The 17,500-nt window shown below is 33.7% G+C and overlaps 1 protein-coding gene and 1 pseudogene across 1 annotated transcript in view; one reads left to right on the plus strand and one right to left on the minus strand.

Moving 5' to 3' along the window:
• The window catches only part of LOC145252368 (protein fuzzy homolog), a 1,014,795-nt gene that overhangs the window by 934,848 nt on the left and 62,447 nt on the right, over positions 1-17,500 (plus strand). The window lies entirely within an intron of this gene.
• Positions 12,415-12,548, minus strand: LOC145253013 (U2 spliceosomal RNA; annotated as a pseudogene).

Here is a 17,500-nt window from a genome sequence, read left to right on the forward strand (position 1 = left end):
AGTTTGGTTCCGTCTTTCAAAAGTTTTAGCGTTACAAACAAACATACATACATACACACAGACGTGTGGCTTTTATATATATAGATAATGTTATTTTAACATAATATCTTATATTCTCTTACCCTCACATTTACCATTTTTTTTATTCCAAATGTTAATATAAACTTATTTTTTACATGTTTAAATGTTGCAATGAAACAAACTGATAGAATATTTCAATCTCCACGCCCTCACTTCCGTATGTTAAGTTTATAGTTTTATATATTTTACCGTATAATTTGCAAACAAAATTATTAAGGAACAATTAATATAAAAAATTATATTTCATGTTAAAAAATAATGCATCGATTATAAATAATATTTTCATATGTATTTTACTATCATCATCTGTGTCAATATAATGCTTTCTTGTTTCAACTAATTAAATGAGTATTTAAATCAACACTTGAAAATTTTATTCTGTTTTTACTTTATTGTTTTATGAATAGTGTATTATGAAAAACAAAGCCGCTAATATTCTTACATTCATGTGCTTATTATCTTATTTATAATAAAAATATTTTATTTACAACTAATATGTGGCATGCCCACATATTGCAGTTAGGCCAATTGTTAGACTATTTCAAGTCCAGGGCTATTTCAAGCTCCATATGAAAATTTAACATTTAATCTATTATTTACATATAATTATAAAATACAATTATTAGCTCTTATGTGTTAGTTTAAAACTAAATATTACATTATGTAAAATATATCATATTTTCTTTTCTAATATATATATATATATATATATATATATATATATATATGATTATAAATAAATATATATATATAATAATAATAAATATATATATAATACTATAACTACTTAATTTACTCACATAAAATTAATATACGAAAGTATAGATTCATGCGTAAACTTTAAGTATTTACTTCAAAAGTGCTCAATACGTAGGTAGATCTAGTTAGTAAGTAATATTTGCTACATTTGGTTTATGTATTTGGATTATTGTGATGTACGATTTCTAGTTTATTTTACCTTGTTTACCTAATCCATGCTTCTAATGTCAATAATTAAAAAAAAAATCCCCCGGCAAATTATTTTTATGCATGTTCTGCGGAGTAAACCAAATGCAATTTCTACGTCTATTTGTCCTTTTTCTTTTTATTTCCGTTATTATTTTGAGAGATTCTTATATTTTTTTCATCTAAATTATTTTTACAAGTTTTATTTTTTGTACTATTGTTCCCAATTAGATTTAGCCATTGTGTGAAATAACGTTTAAAGGTTTTGGTTTGTTTTCTCCCCTTCAATAAATATCTTACTCCCATTTTTATATACTTTATTTCACCTCTCTCCCCACCTACCGGTCTCCCTCCCCCTCTCTTTCTTTCTTTCTCTCTCTCTTTCTCTCTCTCTCTCTCTCTCTCTCTCTCTCTCTCTCTCTCTCTCTCTCTCTATATATATATATATATATATATATATATATATATATATAAATTTCTTTCTTTTTAATAGCTTCCAGCATTTATATTTGTTTTATATATATATATATATAAACCTTCTTTCATCATTGAAAACTTGATTAAATCCCTATACATTCTAAATTAAATTGTTTTTCTTTTGCCTTCTCTAAATATGTAACAGCGAAATATCTTCACATTTTGTCCATAATTTAAACCGAACAGGTTTATGTGAATATATATGTCTTCATCCAATAACAGGTGTGAGCCATAATAATGAAATTTTCTTATGCAAAACACTTGAGAGTTTGGCATAAGAAATTCAAGTCATAACATTGAATACAAATCATAAACTGCCAAACCAATAAAAGTTATTGAAAGCTATACCATAGACTGCTAGGTTATGGAATGTCTAGATTCAATGCTAAATTATAGACTGCCAAGCCAGTGAGAATTATTGAAAGTTGGGCTACGGCATATTAAATTATAGAATGCTAAAATTGAAAAATTATAGACTGCCAAGCCATCAAAAGTTATAGCAATCAAAACCATGCAGATAGTCGCAATGAAACAAAACCAAGGAAAGAATTTGATTAACTTTTTTTCAGTTCAAACAACGTACATTTATTTACAAGTCCTTCTAGAATAACGCCTTGTCTCTGCCGTGTCGAACATGTGGTACTCGGTCTATGTCAGGCCATATTTAGGACACGTCTTTTCCTGTCGCTCTCGGCTACATGTGTAACTCATTTTTATAATCTTTTTCTTTCCTTCTCCCTTGCTGTGACATCACATCGCATTCGGCTCGGTCATTTACATACTGCTGCTGCTGCTACTGCTGCTGCCATACATGCAGCCGTGCTCTGTTACAGCATAATGTTTCAGTCGATGTAACTTTTGACGTTCTCCAGGTGTATAAGCTTCGGTCGATTCATTGTTTCATTTTAAAAAGCTAAATTTGCAGCATAATATCATCTGTGATGTCTTGGTCCAATCGATAGAGCGTTCGCTTACGAACTTAATTTTTACAAGTTCGCACTCAGAACGCGGCATTTTTTCTTTTAATAACACGATAAGAAGTTCCGTCTTTTTTTTTTTTTTTTTTCAACCGTATTTTACGACCGGGCAACCTCAGGCGCCCGCTAGTATTTCATAAGTTACAATGGCATCTAGAGTTTTATTTGCTTGTTTATTTATTTGTTTTATTTACTAACTTGCTCTACCTACGTATTGAGCACTTTTGAAGTAAATACTTAAAGTTTACGCATAAATCTTATACTTTCGTATATTAATTTTATTTGAGTAAATTAAGTAGTTATAGTATTATATATATATTTATTATTATTTATATATATTTATTTATAATCATCTATATATATAAAAGGCAAAAATCGGTGTGTATGTATGTATGTATGTATGTATGTATGTTTGTTTGTAACGCTAAAACTTTTGAAAGACGGAACCAGAGTTGACAAATTTGGTATCATATTGCACCTTGATCACCCGGATGACAAATATCGAAATTTCACGTCAAACGGACCAGTAGAAAGGGGTCAACTGATCGTTTTTCTCCTAGGGGGGCCCCCCAAAAAACCTGTCATTTTAACGTTATTCAATACGTGTCACATGACGTGACGTCAGCTCAAACTTTTGACAGACACAACCAAAGTTGACAAATTATGTATCATATTGAACCTTGATCACCCGCATGACAAATATCGAAATTTCACGTCAAACGGACAATTACAAGGGGGTGAACTTATCATTTTTCTCCCAGGGGGGGCCCCAAAAATCCTGTCATTATAACGTTATTCATTAAGTGTCACGTGACGTGACGTCAGCTCAGTAAAATGTCGGCTGCAGCTGAGGTACGTTAAAACTGCCTTCGGAGGAGAAATTGATACTATAACACAGTTAAATATTAGTTTTCGACTCGAACCGTTATTACCAACGTAATTATCGCACTCCAAAAATAAAAAAAAACCCAAAATTACACGAAAATTGACGTAGGGAAAATGTTTTTATTTTTGCTCGAAGTTTTTTGCCGGCGAAGATGACTTTGCTCTTTGTAATTTACATGTAAACAAAGATTAGCCATTTTGTTTATACATTCTAACTCTGTTAACTTGAAGGGGGAGGGGGGGTATCAGTATCAGGCCGCTTATGTAAACGAAAATTAGGTCGCTTGCACATTTTCCACTTTCTCTCTCTCTCTCTCGCCGTCTTTCTCTCTCTCTCTCTCTCTTTCGCCGTCTTTCTCTCTCTCTCTCTCTCTCTCTCTCTCTCGCCGTCTTTCTCTCTCTCTCGCCGTCTTTCTCTCTCTCTCTCACTCTCTTCTATCTCTACACCTTTCCTAACTCTCTATCACCATATTTCTCTCTCTCTCTCACTCTCTTCTCTCTCTCTCTCTCTAGACCTCTTTCTCTTCTCTTTCTCACTCTCACCCTCTTTATCTACTCTCTCTCTCACCCTCTTTCCCTTCTCTTATCTTCTCTCTCTCTCTCGCCCTGTTTCTCTTCTCTCTAAAGACGGCGAGAGAGAGAGAGAGAGAGAAGGGAAAGAGGGTGAGAGAGAGTAGATAAAGAGGGTGAGAGAGAGAAAGAGAAGAGAAAAAGGTCTAGAGAGAGAGAGAGAGAGAAGAGAGTGAGAGAGAGAGAGGATCAACTCGACTCACCATATTTCTCTCTCTCTCTCTCTCACTCTCTTCTCTCTCTCTCTCTCTAGACCTTTTTCTCTTCTCTTTCTCTCTCTCACCCTCTTTATCTACTCTCTCTCTCACCCTCTTTCCCTTCTCTCTCTCTCTCTCTCTCTCTCTCTCGCCGTCTTTCTCTCTCTCTCTCGCCGTCTTTCTCTCTCTCTCTCGCCGTCTTTCTCTCTCTCTCTCACTCTCTTCTATCTCTACACCTTTCCTAACTCTCTCTATCACCATATTTCTCTCTCTCTGGAAGGGGGGGTGGCTATCAGTATGAGGCCGCTTAAATACACGAAAATTACTTTTATACGAGTTTGTTTTCTTATGAATGGAACCGCTTTTGTAGGGGGGAGGGGGGAGGAGGCAATGTGCACAGTCTCCCAAGCATTACCTACTATAAAAAAAGATGCACATTTACCCTCTTCTCTCACCCTCTTTCTCTCTCTCTCTCTTTCTCTTCTCTCTCTCACTCTCTTTCTCTATCACCCTCTTCTCTCTCTCTCTCTCTTTCTCTTCTCTCTCTCATCCTCTTTCTCTCTCTCTCACCCTCTTCTCTCTCTCTACCTTTTTCTCTTCTCTCTCGCACCCTCTTCTCTCTCTCTCACCCGCTTCTCTCTCTCTACCTCTTTCTCTTCTCTCTCGCACCCTCTTCTCTCTCTCTCACCCGCTTCTCTCTCTCTACCTCTTTCTCTTATCTCTCTCTCTCTCTCAACCTCTTCTCTCTCTCTCTCTTACCCTCTTCTCTCTCTCACTCTCTGTGTACACCTTTTTCTCTTCTCTCTCTCTCTGACCCTCTTTCTCTCTCTCTCACCCTCTTTTTCTGCTCTCTCTCACCCTTCTCTCTCTCTCTCTCTACCTCTTTCTCTTCTCTATCACCCTCTTTCCCTGCTCTCTCTCACCTTCATCTCTCTCTCTCTACCTATTTCTCTTCTCTCTCTCTCTCCCTCTGCTCTCTCTCACCCTCTTCTTTCTCCCTCACCCTCTTCTCTCTCTCTCTCTCTCTCTCTCTCTCTCTCTACCTCTTTCTCTTATCTCTCTCTCTCACTACCCCTCTCTCTCTCTCTGTCTTACCCTCTTCTCTCTCTCTCTACCTCTTTCTCTTATCTCTCTCTCTCACTACCTCTCTCTCTCTCACCCTCTTCTCTCTCTCACCCTCTTTCTCTCTTACCCTCTTCTCTCTCTACCTCTTTCACTTCTCTCACCCTCTTTCTCTCTCACCCTCTTTCTCTGCTCTCTCTCACCCTCTTCTCTGCTCTCTCTCACCCTCTTCTCTCTCTACCTCTTTCTCTTCTCTCTCTCACCCTCTTCTCTCTCTCTTACCCTCTTTCTCTTCTCTTCTCTTTTCTCTCTCTCTCGCCGTCTTTCTTTTCTCTCTCTCTCACCCTCTTTCTCTTCTCTCTCTCTCTTTCACCCTCATTCTCAACTCACTCTTACCCTCTTCACTCTCCCTGTCTACCTCTTTCTCTTCTCTCTCTCTCACCCCCTTTCTCTTCTCTCTCTCACACCGTCTTTCTCTTCTCTCTCTCTCTCCCCTCATTCTCTTCTGTCTCTCTCTCGCCCTCTTTATCTTCTCTCTCTCTCACCCCGTTTCTCTTCTCTCTATATTAGCACTTATCAAGGCCAATAGGCAACTCGAGGATGACAGTTCAAAAGGTCACAGTAGTCAAATTTGGGAAAGAGGATGGAACAACTTTAACGGGAGCATGAGTTATTCAGCGACACCAACCTATTTTGTAATATATATATATATATATATATATATATATTGTACAAACTATATATTACCACTTATCAAGGCCTATAGGCCACTCGAGGATGAGAGTTTAAAAGTGCACAGTAGTCAAATTCGGCAAAGATGATGGAACCGCTTTAAGAGGAGGATGAATTATTCAGTGACTCCAACCTATTTTGTTACATATATGTATGTATATATTTTGTAAAAAATATATATTACTACTTATCAAGGCCCATAGGACACTCGAGGATTAGAGTTGAAAAGTGCACAGTAGTCAAATCTGGGAAAGAGGATGGAACCGCTTTAACGGGAGGATGAGATATTCAGCGACTCCAACCTATTTTGGTATATATATATTTATATCTATATTTATTTTTAAATATATATTACCACTTATCAAGGCCCATAGGCCACACGAGGATGAGAGTTTAAAAGTGCACAGTAGTCAAATTCGGCAAAGATGATGGAACCGCTTTAAGAGGAGGATGAATTATTCAGTGACTCCAACCTATTTTGTTATATATATGTATGTATATATTTTGTAAAAAATATATATTACTACTTATCAAGGCCCATAGGACACTCGAGGATTAGAGTGGAAAAGTGCACAGTAGTCAAATTCGGGAAAGAGGATGGAACCGCTTTCACGGGAGGATGAGTTATTCAGCGACTCCAACCTATTTTTTTATATATATATTTATATCTATATTTATTAAAAAATATATATTACCACTTATCAAGGACAATAGGCCACTCGAGGATGAGAGTTGAATAGTGCACTGTATAAAAAATACGGTAAAGAGGATGGAACCGCTTTAACGAGAGGATGAGTTATTCAGCGACTCCAACCTATTTTGTTATATATATATATATACTTTTATTAAAAAATATATATTACCACTTATCAAGGACAATAGGCCACTCGAGGATGAGAGTTGAAAAGTGCATAGTAGTAAAATTCGGGAAAGAGGATGGAACCGCTTTAACGGGAGAATGAGTTATTCAGCGACTCCAACCTATTTTTTTTATATATATATATATATCTATATTTATAACAAAAATATATTACCACTTATCAAGGCCCATAGGCTACTCGAGGATAAGAGTTGAAAAGTGCACAGTAATCAAATTCGGGAAAGAGGATGGAACAGTTTTAACGGGAGGATGAGTTATTCAGCGACTCCAACCTATTTTGTTATATATATATTTATATCTATATTTACTAAAAAATATATATTACCACTTATCAAGGCCCATAGGCTACTCGAGGATGAGAGTTGAAAAGTGGACAGTAGTCAAATTCGGGAAAGAGGATGGAACCTCTTTAACGGGAGGATGAGTTATTCAGCCACTCCAACCTATTTTGTTATATATATATATATATATATATATATATATTTTTTTTTGTACAAACTATATATTACCACTTATCAAAGCCCCGAGGCCACACGAGGATGAGAGTTTAAAAGTGCACAGTAGTCAAATTTGGGAAAGAGGATTTAATCGCTTTAATATGAGGATGAATTATTCAGCGACTCACACCTGTTTTGGTATATATATATATATATTTATAACAAAATATGTATTACCACTTATCAAGGCCCATAGGCCACTCGAGGATGAGAGTTAAAAAGTCCACAGTAGTCAAATTTGGGAAAGAGGATGGAACCGCTTTAACAGGAGGATGAGTTATTCAGCAACTCCAACCTATTTTGTTATTTTGTAAAAAATATATATGACCACTTATCAAGGCCCAGAGGCCACTCGAGGATAAGAGTTGAAAAGTGCACAGTAGTCAAATTCGGGAAATTTGTTATATATCTATTTTTTTGTTACTTAGGCATTTCCACTTATCAAGGCCCAGATACATCTCGAGGATAAGAGTTAAATGTGCACAGTAGTCAATTGGACAATAAGGCCCAGAGGCCACCCGAGGATAAGGGTTGAAAATGGCAGTAGTTAATTGGACAACATAGTAATACTTAGTAATGGAAAGTCGGGAAATTTGTTATATATATATTTATATTTTGTTTATATAGGCATTACCACTTATCAAGGCCCAGAGGCCACTAGAGGATAAGTGTTGAAAAGTGCAGTAGTCAATTGGACAAAATATAGTAATTGTTAGTAATGGAAATTCAGTAAATTTGTTATATATATATTAATATTTTGTTAAATACGCATTACCACTTATCAAAGCCCACAGGCCACTCGAGGATAAGGATTGAAAAGTGCACCGTAGTAGTCGGTTGTAATGGAAATGCGGGATATTTGTAATATACCTATTTTTTGTTACTTAGGCACAACCACTTATTAAGGCCCAGAGGCCACTCGATGGTATTACCACTTATCAAGGCCCAGAGGCCACTCGAGGATAAGCGTTTAAAAGTGCAGTAGTCAATTAGACAATATAGTAATCGTTAGTAATGGAAATTCAGTAAATTTGTTATATATATGTATATTTTGTTACATACGCATTACCATTTATCAAGGCCCAGAGGCCACTCGAGGATAAGGATTGAAAAGTGCACAGTAGTCAATTGGACAATATAGTAATCGTTAGTAATGGAAATTCAGTAAATTTGTTATATACCTATTTTTTGTTACTTAGTCATTTCCACTTATCAAGGCCCAGAGGCCACTCGAGCATAAGAGTTAAAAAGTCCACAGTAGTCAATTGGACAATAAGGCCCAGAGGCCACCCGAGGATAAGGGTTAAAAAGTGCAGTAGTCAATTGGTCAATATAGTAATCGTTAGTAATTACTACTTCTCAAGGCCCAGAGGCCACTCGAGGATAAGGGTTGAAAAGCGCAGTAGTCAATTGGACAATACAGTAATCGTTAGTAATGGAAATTCAGTAAATTTGTTATATATATATATATTTATATTTTGCTAAATACGCATTACTACTTATCAAGGCCCAGACGCCACTCGAGGATAAGGGTTGAAAATATTCAACAAATTTTTTATCTACAGATTAGAAAATTTGTATATAGGGTATCCAGACATATGGAATATATCTAGCATAATCTATCTATTATATCTATAAAAGTCAGAATGTTTGTGTGTGTGGGTGTGTGTGAGGTAGAGAGAGAGAGAGAGAGAACAATTCTTAACCTATATATTCAACAAATTTTTTATCTACAGATTTTAAATTTGTTATAAAGGGTATTCATACATATGGAAATATATCTAGCATAATCTATCTATTATATCTACAAAAGTGAAAATGTGTGTGTCTGTGAGAGAGAGAGCAATTCTCAACCTATATACTCAACAAATTTTTTATCTACAGATTAGATAATTTGTATATAGGGTATTCAGACATATGGAAATATATCTAGCATAATCTATCTATTATATCTATAAAAGTGAGAATGTTTGCGTGTGTGTGTGTGTGAGGTAGCAAGAGAGAGAGAGACAGAGCGAGAGAACAATTCTCAACCTATATATTCAACAAATTTTTTATCTACAGATTTGAAAATTGGTATATAAGGTATTCAGACATATGGAAATATATCTAGCATAATCTATCTATTATGTCTATAAAAGTGAGAATATGTCTGTGTGTGAGAGAGAGAGAGAGAGAGAGTAAGAACAATTCTCACCCTTTATATTCAACAAATTTTTATCTACAGATTAGAAAATTTTTATATAGTGTATTCAGACATATGGAAATATATCTAGCATAATCTATCTATTATATCTATAAAAGTGAGCATGTGTGAGAGGAGAGAGAGAGAGAGAGAACAATTCTCAACCTATATACTCAACAAATTTTTTATCTACAGATTTGAAAATTTGTATATAGATTATTCAGACATATGGAAATATATCTAGCATAATTTATCTATTATATCTATAAAAGTGAGAATGTGTGGGTGTGTGAGAGAGAGAATGAGAGAGAACAATTCTCAGCTTATATATGCAACAAATTGTTTATCTACAGATCCGAAATATCACATTTGTATAGAAGTAGAAATCTGGATACCTATTCTGATACCTAATAAAAGAAAGGACACTCTTTGGGGCGGATTTTGATGATAACAAGTCACTACTAAGAAATTATAATAAACATTGAAATAATTTAAGAATTTTATCAAAATAAAATTGCATGGTAATCACCCAATTTCTGCCACAAAATTTTGATTGGCAAAACTCATAAACAGAAAATATATATTTTCTAATTTCATCTTTTTTTTTTACATAATCTGATTTGATGTTTTCCTTAATATTCAAATCACTATATTTTGCTGCTTAATATCAAATACAGCAAATGAGTTATTTTTTATGCATCAAACAATTACATTTTCTCATTCATCCAAACTAATCACTGAACATCAATTTCATATTTTCTTCACTAAAATATTACTGTGCTTGATGTCATCAAGTGGAGCGGATCATTTTTTTTTTTCATTTGTTCACACATTTTTCCAATTTATATATATTTTGTCTAAGATTCTTAGCCTATGTCATTGCATACCAAGCTGTTTATTAAAAGTTACGGTTCACTGTAAACACATACGTTATACCAAAATAAAAACGCTTCAGATAATGTCTTGATATTCAATTCAGTTTCTCACATGACATCTTATGAAGTTAGTAGAAATGTTACAGACTTTTGAATCTCGAACACTTTCAATACTGTGCACTGATATTTTCTTTTTTGGAATATAAGCACATTCATGATTTTTTTTTACAAACGTCAACAAATTTCACAATGTGTAGCAATGTACTGAAACAATTATAAAAATATTTGTTTTTATTTTGGATGATGCAGGGCATCCGAAGAGAGATTTTTCTAACAAAATGAAAGTATAATTTTTAGCAATAGGTATCTAGGAAAAGGCCACTACATACGTTATAAATTCCAAATTTCCACAACCTGGCAAATACTGGTACACGCTAGCAAATTTAGATTTGCAATTACAGAATATGATTCTAATTTTTTCCTTTGCTCTTTATTCTAACACTACACTAAGTTTACTGTTTTATTTCGCTGCAGTTGATATTGTGTAGAACAATAAGAAAATCATAGTGAACAATGCATTCAACAAAATTTCACACACATTTCTAGATACCTATATCTAATAAGTTCAAAAGAAAGGACACACTTAGGGAGGTATTTTGGTGGTCAAGTCACTAAATAGAGATTAGCTGGTTTCCCGGCATAGCCCAGGATGTAATAAACATTGACTGAAATACATGTTCTAGCTGGTTTCTAGGCGTTGCCAGGGATGTAATATAGACACATTATGTTGTATATTACCTGTTCTCTTCTCCCTAAGGTAAAACAATTTCATATACATGCTGTAAATTACCTATGCTAGGGATAAAACATGAACTATACCAGTCCGGGGGTAGATAAAACAAATAATACATAGAGATGAAAGATTCCTCTCCCCTAAGAATAAAACATATGTTCAATATCTGCTTTTGTTTTTTCATTGTTTATACGGTCCCGAGCAACGCCGGGTAGCCCTGCTAGTCTATATATATAAAAGGCAAAAATCGGTGTGTATGTATGTATGTATGTATGTATGTATGTTTGTTTGTAACGCTAAAACTTTTGAAAGACGGAACCAGAGTTGACAAATTTGGTATCATATTGCACCTTGATCACCCGGATGACAAATATCGAAATTTCACGTCAAACGGACCAGTAGAAAGGGGTCAACTGATCGTTTTTCTCCTAGGGGGGCCCCCCAAAAAACCTGTCATTTTAACGTTATTCAATACGTGTCACGTGACGTGACGTCAGCTCAAACTTTTGACAGACACAACCAAAGTTGACAAATTATGTATCATATTGAACCTTGATCACCCGCATGACAAATATCGAAATTCCACACCAAACGGACCATTAAAAGGGGGTGAACTGATCATTTCTCTCCTAGGGGGGCCCCCAAAAAAACCTGTCATTTTAATGTTAATATTACATAATCCAAAAACGCTTAGTCATGTCACGTGACGTGACGTCAACATCCAGTAATGGCGAACAAATGTAAACAAACACTTTGTTTTACCGATACTTTTGTAATTTCTCTTCTGCTTTGTTCTAGAGATTATTAAACTCCATGACAATGTCTCCAACGTATTTAACTGGTTAAAAATAGTATTTATACAAGAGTTTTAACGAAAAATATCAGGAAAAAATGTACAGGAATAAAAAAAAATTCAGCTTTCAAAATATTCGTCGATAAAAAAACCGATCTTTATATTTACGCTAGCCATTTTGTATATTACCACGTGACCTGCTATCTCTTAAACTGGAGGGGGGGGATCCACTTGAATCCAACAAAACCAGTAATTTTTTTTTTCTATTATATATACATCATTTTCTATAAAATTAAGTGTAGACTTTATGATTAAAACAAAAAATGTTATTCATACTAAAAAAAAAAAACGCTTAGTCATGTCACGTGACGTGACGTCAACATCCACTAATGGCGAACAATTATACCTATTTATTATGCCTCCCCACGGGACAGTTAGACACCAGGGTCGTTTTTTAACGTGGAGAAAAGGTACAAAAATAAAAATTGTCTCAGTCGTGGAGGATTTCTCCTCCACCGAAAGAGAACAAGAAATAGAAGTGCAGCATCTGAAGAACAGATACTACACTTTGATCTTGACCAAAAGGCCAAGAATGCGAACAATTGTAAATAACAACTTTTTTCACAAAACCAACACCGTCTTTCTTTTTTTTCTCTCTCTTTCTCTCTCTCACCCACTTACTCTTCCCTCTCTCTCACCCTCTTTCTCTTGACGTCACACCACTGTTAAACTGTGGGGGGGGGGAACACATTCCCAGGCATTATCTCCTATAGATGCACATTTTATTAGAAATTCAGCTTTCAAAATATTAGACGATAATAAAAATATAAAACCAACACCCTCTTTCTCTTTTCTCTCTCTCTCACCAACTTACTCTTCTCTCTCTCTCACCCTCTTTCTCTTGACCTCCTACTACTGTTAAACTGTGTGTGTGTGTGGGGGGGGGAAGAGGCAGCTTGAAAACCAACAAAAACAGTGCACAGTTTCCCAAGCATTTGGGGTGGGAAGGGGGGGAAGAAGCCGAGCGCACAGTTTCGTGTGAGAGAGAGAGAGAACAATTCTCAACCTATATACTCAACAAATTTTTTATCTACAGATTTGAAAGTTTGTATATAGGGTATTCAGACATATGGAAATATATCTAGCATAATCTATCTATTATATCTATAAAAGTGAAAATGTGTGTGTGTGTGAGGTAGCCAGAGAGAGAGAGAGAGAGAGAGAGAGAGAGACAACAATTCTCAACCTATATATTCAATACATTTTTTATCTACAGATTTGAAAATTTGTATATAGGGTATTCAGACATATGGAAATATATCTAGCATAATCTATCTATTATATCTATAAAAGTGAAAATGTGTGTGTGTGTGAGGTAGCCAGAGAGAGAGAGAGAGAGAGAGACAACAATTCTCAACCTATATATTCAATACATTTTTTATCTACAGATTTGAAAATTTGTATATAGGGTATTCAGACATATGGAAATATATCTAGCATAATCTATCTATTATATCTATAAAAGTGAAAATGTGTGTGTGTGTGTGTGTGTATGCGTAAGAGAGAGAGAGAACAATTCTCAACCTATATACTCAACGTATTTTTATCTACGGATTTTAAACTTTGTATATAGGGTATTCAGACATATAGAAATATATCTAGCATAATCTATACATTATATCTATAAAAGTGAGAATGTGAGTGTGTGAGAGAGAGAGAACAATTCTCAACCTATATATTCAACAAATTTTTTACCTACAGATTTGAAAATTTGTATATTGGGTATTCAGACATATGGAAATATATCTAGCATAATCGATCTATTATATCTATAAAAGTCAGAATGTTTGCGTGTGGTTGTGTGTGTAAGGTTGCGAGAGAGAGAGAGAGAACAATTCTCAACCTATCTATTCAATAAATTTGTTATCTACAGATTTGACCATTTGTATATAGGGTATTCAGACATATGGAAATATATCCAGCATAATCTATCTATTATATCCATAAAAGTGAGAATGTGTGCGTGAGAGAGAGAGAGAGAGAGAGAGAGAGTAAGTACAATTCTACCCCTATATATTCAACAAATTTTTTATCTACCGATTATAAAATTTGTATATAGGGTATTCAGACATATGGAAATATATCTAGCATAATCTATCTATTATATCTAGAAAAGTGAGAATGTGTGTGAAAGAGAGAGAGAGAAGAGAGAGAGAGAGAACAATTCTCAACCTATATATTCAACTAATTTTTATGTACAGATCTGAAAATTTGTATACAGGGTATTCAGACATATGGAAATATATCTAGCATAATCTATTATATCTATAAAAGGTAGAATGTGTGTGTGTGTTTGTGAGTGAGTGAGTGAGTGAGTGAGTGAGTGAGAGAGAGAGAGAGAGAGAACAATTCTCAACCTATATACTCAACAAATTTTGTATCTACAGATTTGATAATTTGTATATAGGGTATTCAGACATAAGGAAATATATCTAGCATAATCTATCTATTATATCTATAAAAGTGAGAATGTGTGTGAAAGAGAGAGAGAGAGAACAATTCTCAACCTATATATTCAACAAATTCTATCTTTACAGATTTGAAAATTTGTATATAGGGTATTCAGACATTTGGAAATATATCTAGCATAATCTATTATATCTATAAAAGTGAGAATGTGTGTGTGAGAGAGAGAGAAAGAACAATTCTCAACCTATATACTCAACAAATTTTTTATCTACAGATTTAAAAATTTGTATATAGGGTATTCAGACATATAGAAATATATCTAGCATAACCTATCTATTATATCTATAAAATGACCATGTGTGTGTGTGTGAGAGAGAGAGAGAGAGTCAGAGAGAGAGAGAGAACAATTTTCAGCTTGTGTGTGTGTGAGAAAGAGAGAGAGAGAAAGAGAGGAAGGAAAATTCTCACCCTATATATTCAACAAATTTTTTATCTACATATTAGAAAATTTGGATATAGGGTATTCAGACGTATGGAAATATATCTAGCATAATCTATCTATTATATCTATAAAAGTGAGAATGTGTGTGTGAGAGAGAGAGAAAGAGAGAGAGAGAGAACAATTCTCAACCTATATATTCAACTAATTTTTTATCTACAGATTTGAAAATGTGTATATTGGGTATTCAGACATATGTAAATATATCTGGCATAATCTATGTATTATATCTATAAAAGTGTGAATGTGAGTGATGGAAAGAGCAAAAAATTCTCAACCTATATAACCTATAAAAGTGAGAATATGTGTGAGAGAGAGAGAGAGAGAGAGAGAACAATTCTCAACCTATATATTCCACACATTTTTGGGCACAGATTTGGAAATTTGTATATAGGGTAGGCAGACATATAGAAATATATCTAGCATAATCTATCTATTATATCTATAAAAGTGAGAACTTGTGTGTGTGTGTGTGTGTGTGAGAGAGAGAGAGAGAACAATTCTTAACCTACATACTCAACAAATTTTTTACCTACAGTTTAGAAAATTTGTATATAGGGTATTCAGACATATGGAAATATATCTAGCATAATCTATCTATTATAACTACAAAAGTTAGAATGTGTGTGTGAGAGAGAGAGAGAGAGAACAATTCTAAACCTATATATTCAACAAATTTTTTATCTACAGATTTGAAACTTTGTATATAGGGTATTCAGACATATGGAAATATATCTAGCATAATCTATCTATTTTATCTATAAAAGTGAGAATGCGTGTGTGTGAGATAGCGAGAGAGAGAGAGAGAGAAAAAGAGAGAGATAAAAATTCTCAACCTATACATTCAACAAATTTTTTATCCACAGATTTGAACATTTGTATATAGGGTGTTCAGACATATAGAAATATATCTAGCATAATCTATCTATTATATGTATAAAAGTGAGAATGTGTGTGTGTGTGAGAGAGAGGACAATTGTCAACCTATGTATACAACAAATTTTTTATCTACAGATTTCAAAATTTGTATATTGGGCATTCAGACATATTTCAATATATCTGGCATAATCTGTCTATTATATCTATAAAAGTGAGAATGTGTGTGATAGAGAGAGAGAGAACAATTCTCAACCTATATACTCAACAAATTTTTTATCTACAGATTTGAAAATTTGTATATAGGGTATTCAGACATATGGAAATATATCTAGCATAATCTATTATATCTATAAAAGTGAGAATGTGTGTGTGTGTGTGAGAGAGAGAGAGAGAGAGAACAATTCTCAACCCATATACTCAACAAATTCTTTATCTACAGATTTTAAAATTTGTATATAGAGTATTCATACAAATAGAAATATATCTAGGATAATCTTTCTATTATATCTATAAAAGTGAGAATGTGTGTGTGTGAGCGAGAGAGAGAGAGAGAGAGAGAGAACAGTTCTCAACCTATACATTCAACAAATTTTTATATATAGGGTATTCAGAAATATCGAAATATATCTAGCATAATCTATTATATCATTAAAAGTTAGAATGTGTGTGTGTGAGAGATAGAGAGAACAATTCTCAACCTATGCACTCTACAAATTTTTTATCTACAAATTAGAAAATTTGTATATAGGGTATTCACACATATGGAAATATATCTAGCATAATCTATCTATTATATCTATAAAAGTTAGAATGTGTGTGTGAGGTAGCCAGAGAGAGAGAGAGAGAGAGAGAGAGAGAGTAAGAACAATTTTCAACCTATATATTCAACAAATATTTGATCTACAGATTAGAAAATTTGTATATAGGGTATTCAGACATATGGAAATATATCTAGCATAATCTATCTATTATATCTCTAAAATTGAGAATGTGTGTGTGAGAGAGAGAGAGAGAACAATTTTCAACCTATATACTCAACAAATTTTTTTATCTACAGATTTGAAAATTTGTATATAGGGTATTCAGACATATGGAAATATATCTAGAGTAATCTATCTATTATATCTATAAAAGTGAGAATGCGTGTGTGTGTGAGAGAGAGCGACACAGAACAATTCTCAACCTATATATTCAACAAATTTTTTATGTACAGATCTGAAATATCACATTTGTATAGAAGTAGAAATCTTGATACCTACTCTGATACCTAATAAAAGAAAGGACACTCTTTAGGGCGGATTTTGATTATAACAAGTCACTAATTAGAAATTATAATAAACATTCTAATAATTTAAGAATTTTACCAAAATAAAATTGCATGGTAATCACCCAATTTCTGCCACAAAATTTTGATTGGCAGAACTCATAAACATAAAATATATATTTTCTAATTTCATCTTTTTTTTTTCTTTTTACATAATCTGGTTTGATGTTTTCCCAAATATTCAAATCACTATATTTTGCTGCTTAATATCAAATACAGCAACTGAGTTATTTTTATGCATCAAACAATTACATTTTCTCATTCATCCAAACTAATCACTGAACATCAATTTCATATTTTCTTCACTAAAATATTACTATGCTTGATGTCATCAAGTGGAGCGGATCATTTTTTTTTCATTTGTTCACACATTTTTCCAA

This window comes from Euprymna scolopes, chromosome 29 (genome assembly GCF_053919585.1).
Source record: "Euprymna scolopes isolate OS-2025 chromosome 29, ASM5391958v1, whole genome shotgun sequence".
NCBI classification, from domain to species: Eukaryota; Metazoa; Mollusca; class Cephalopoda; order Sepiida; family Sepiolidae; genus Euprymna; species Euprymna scolopes.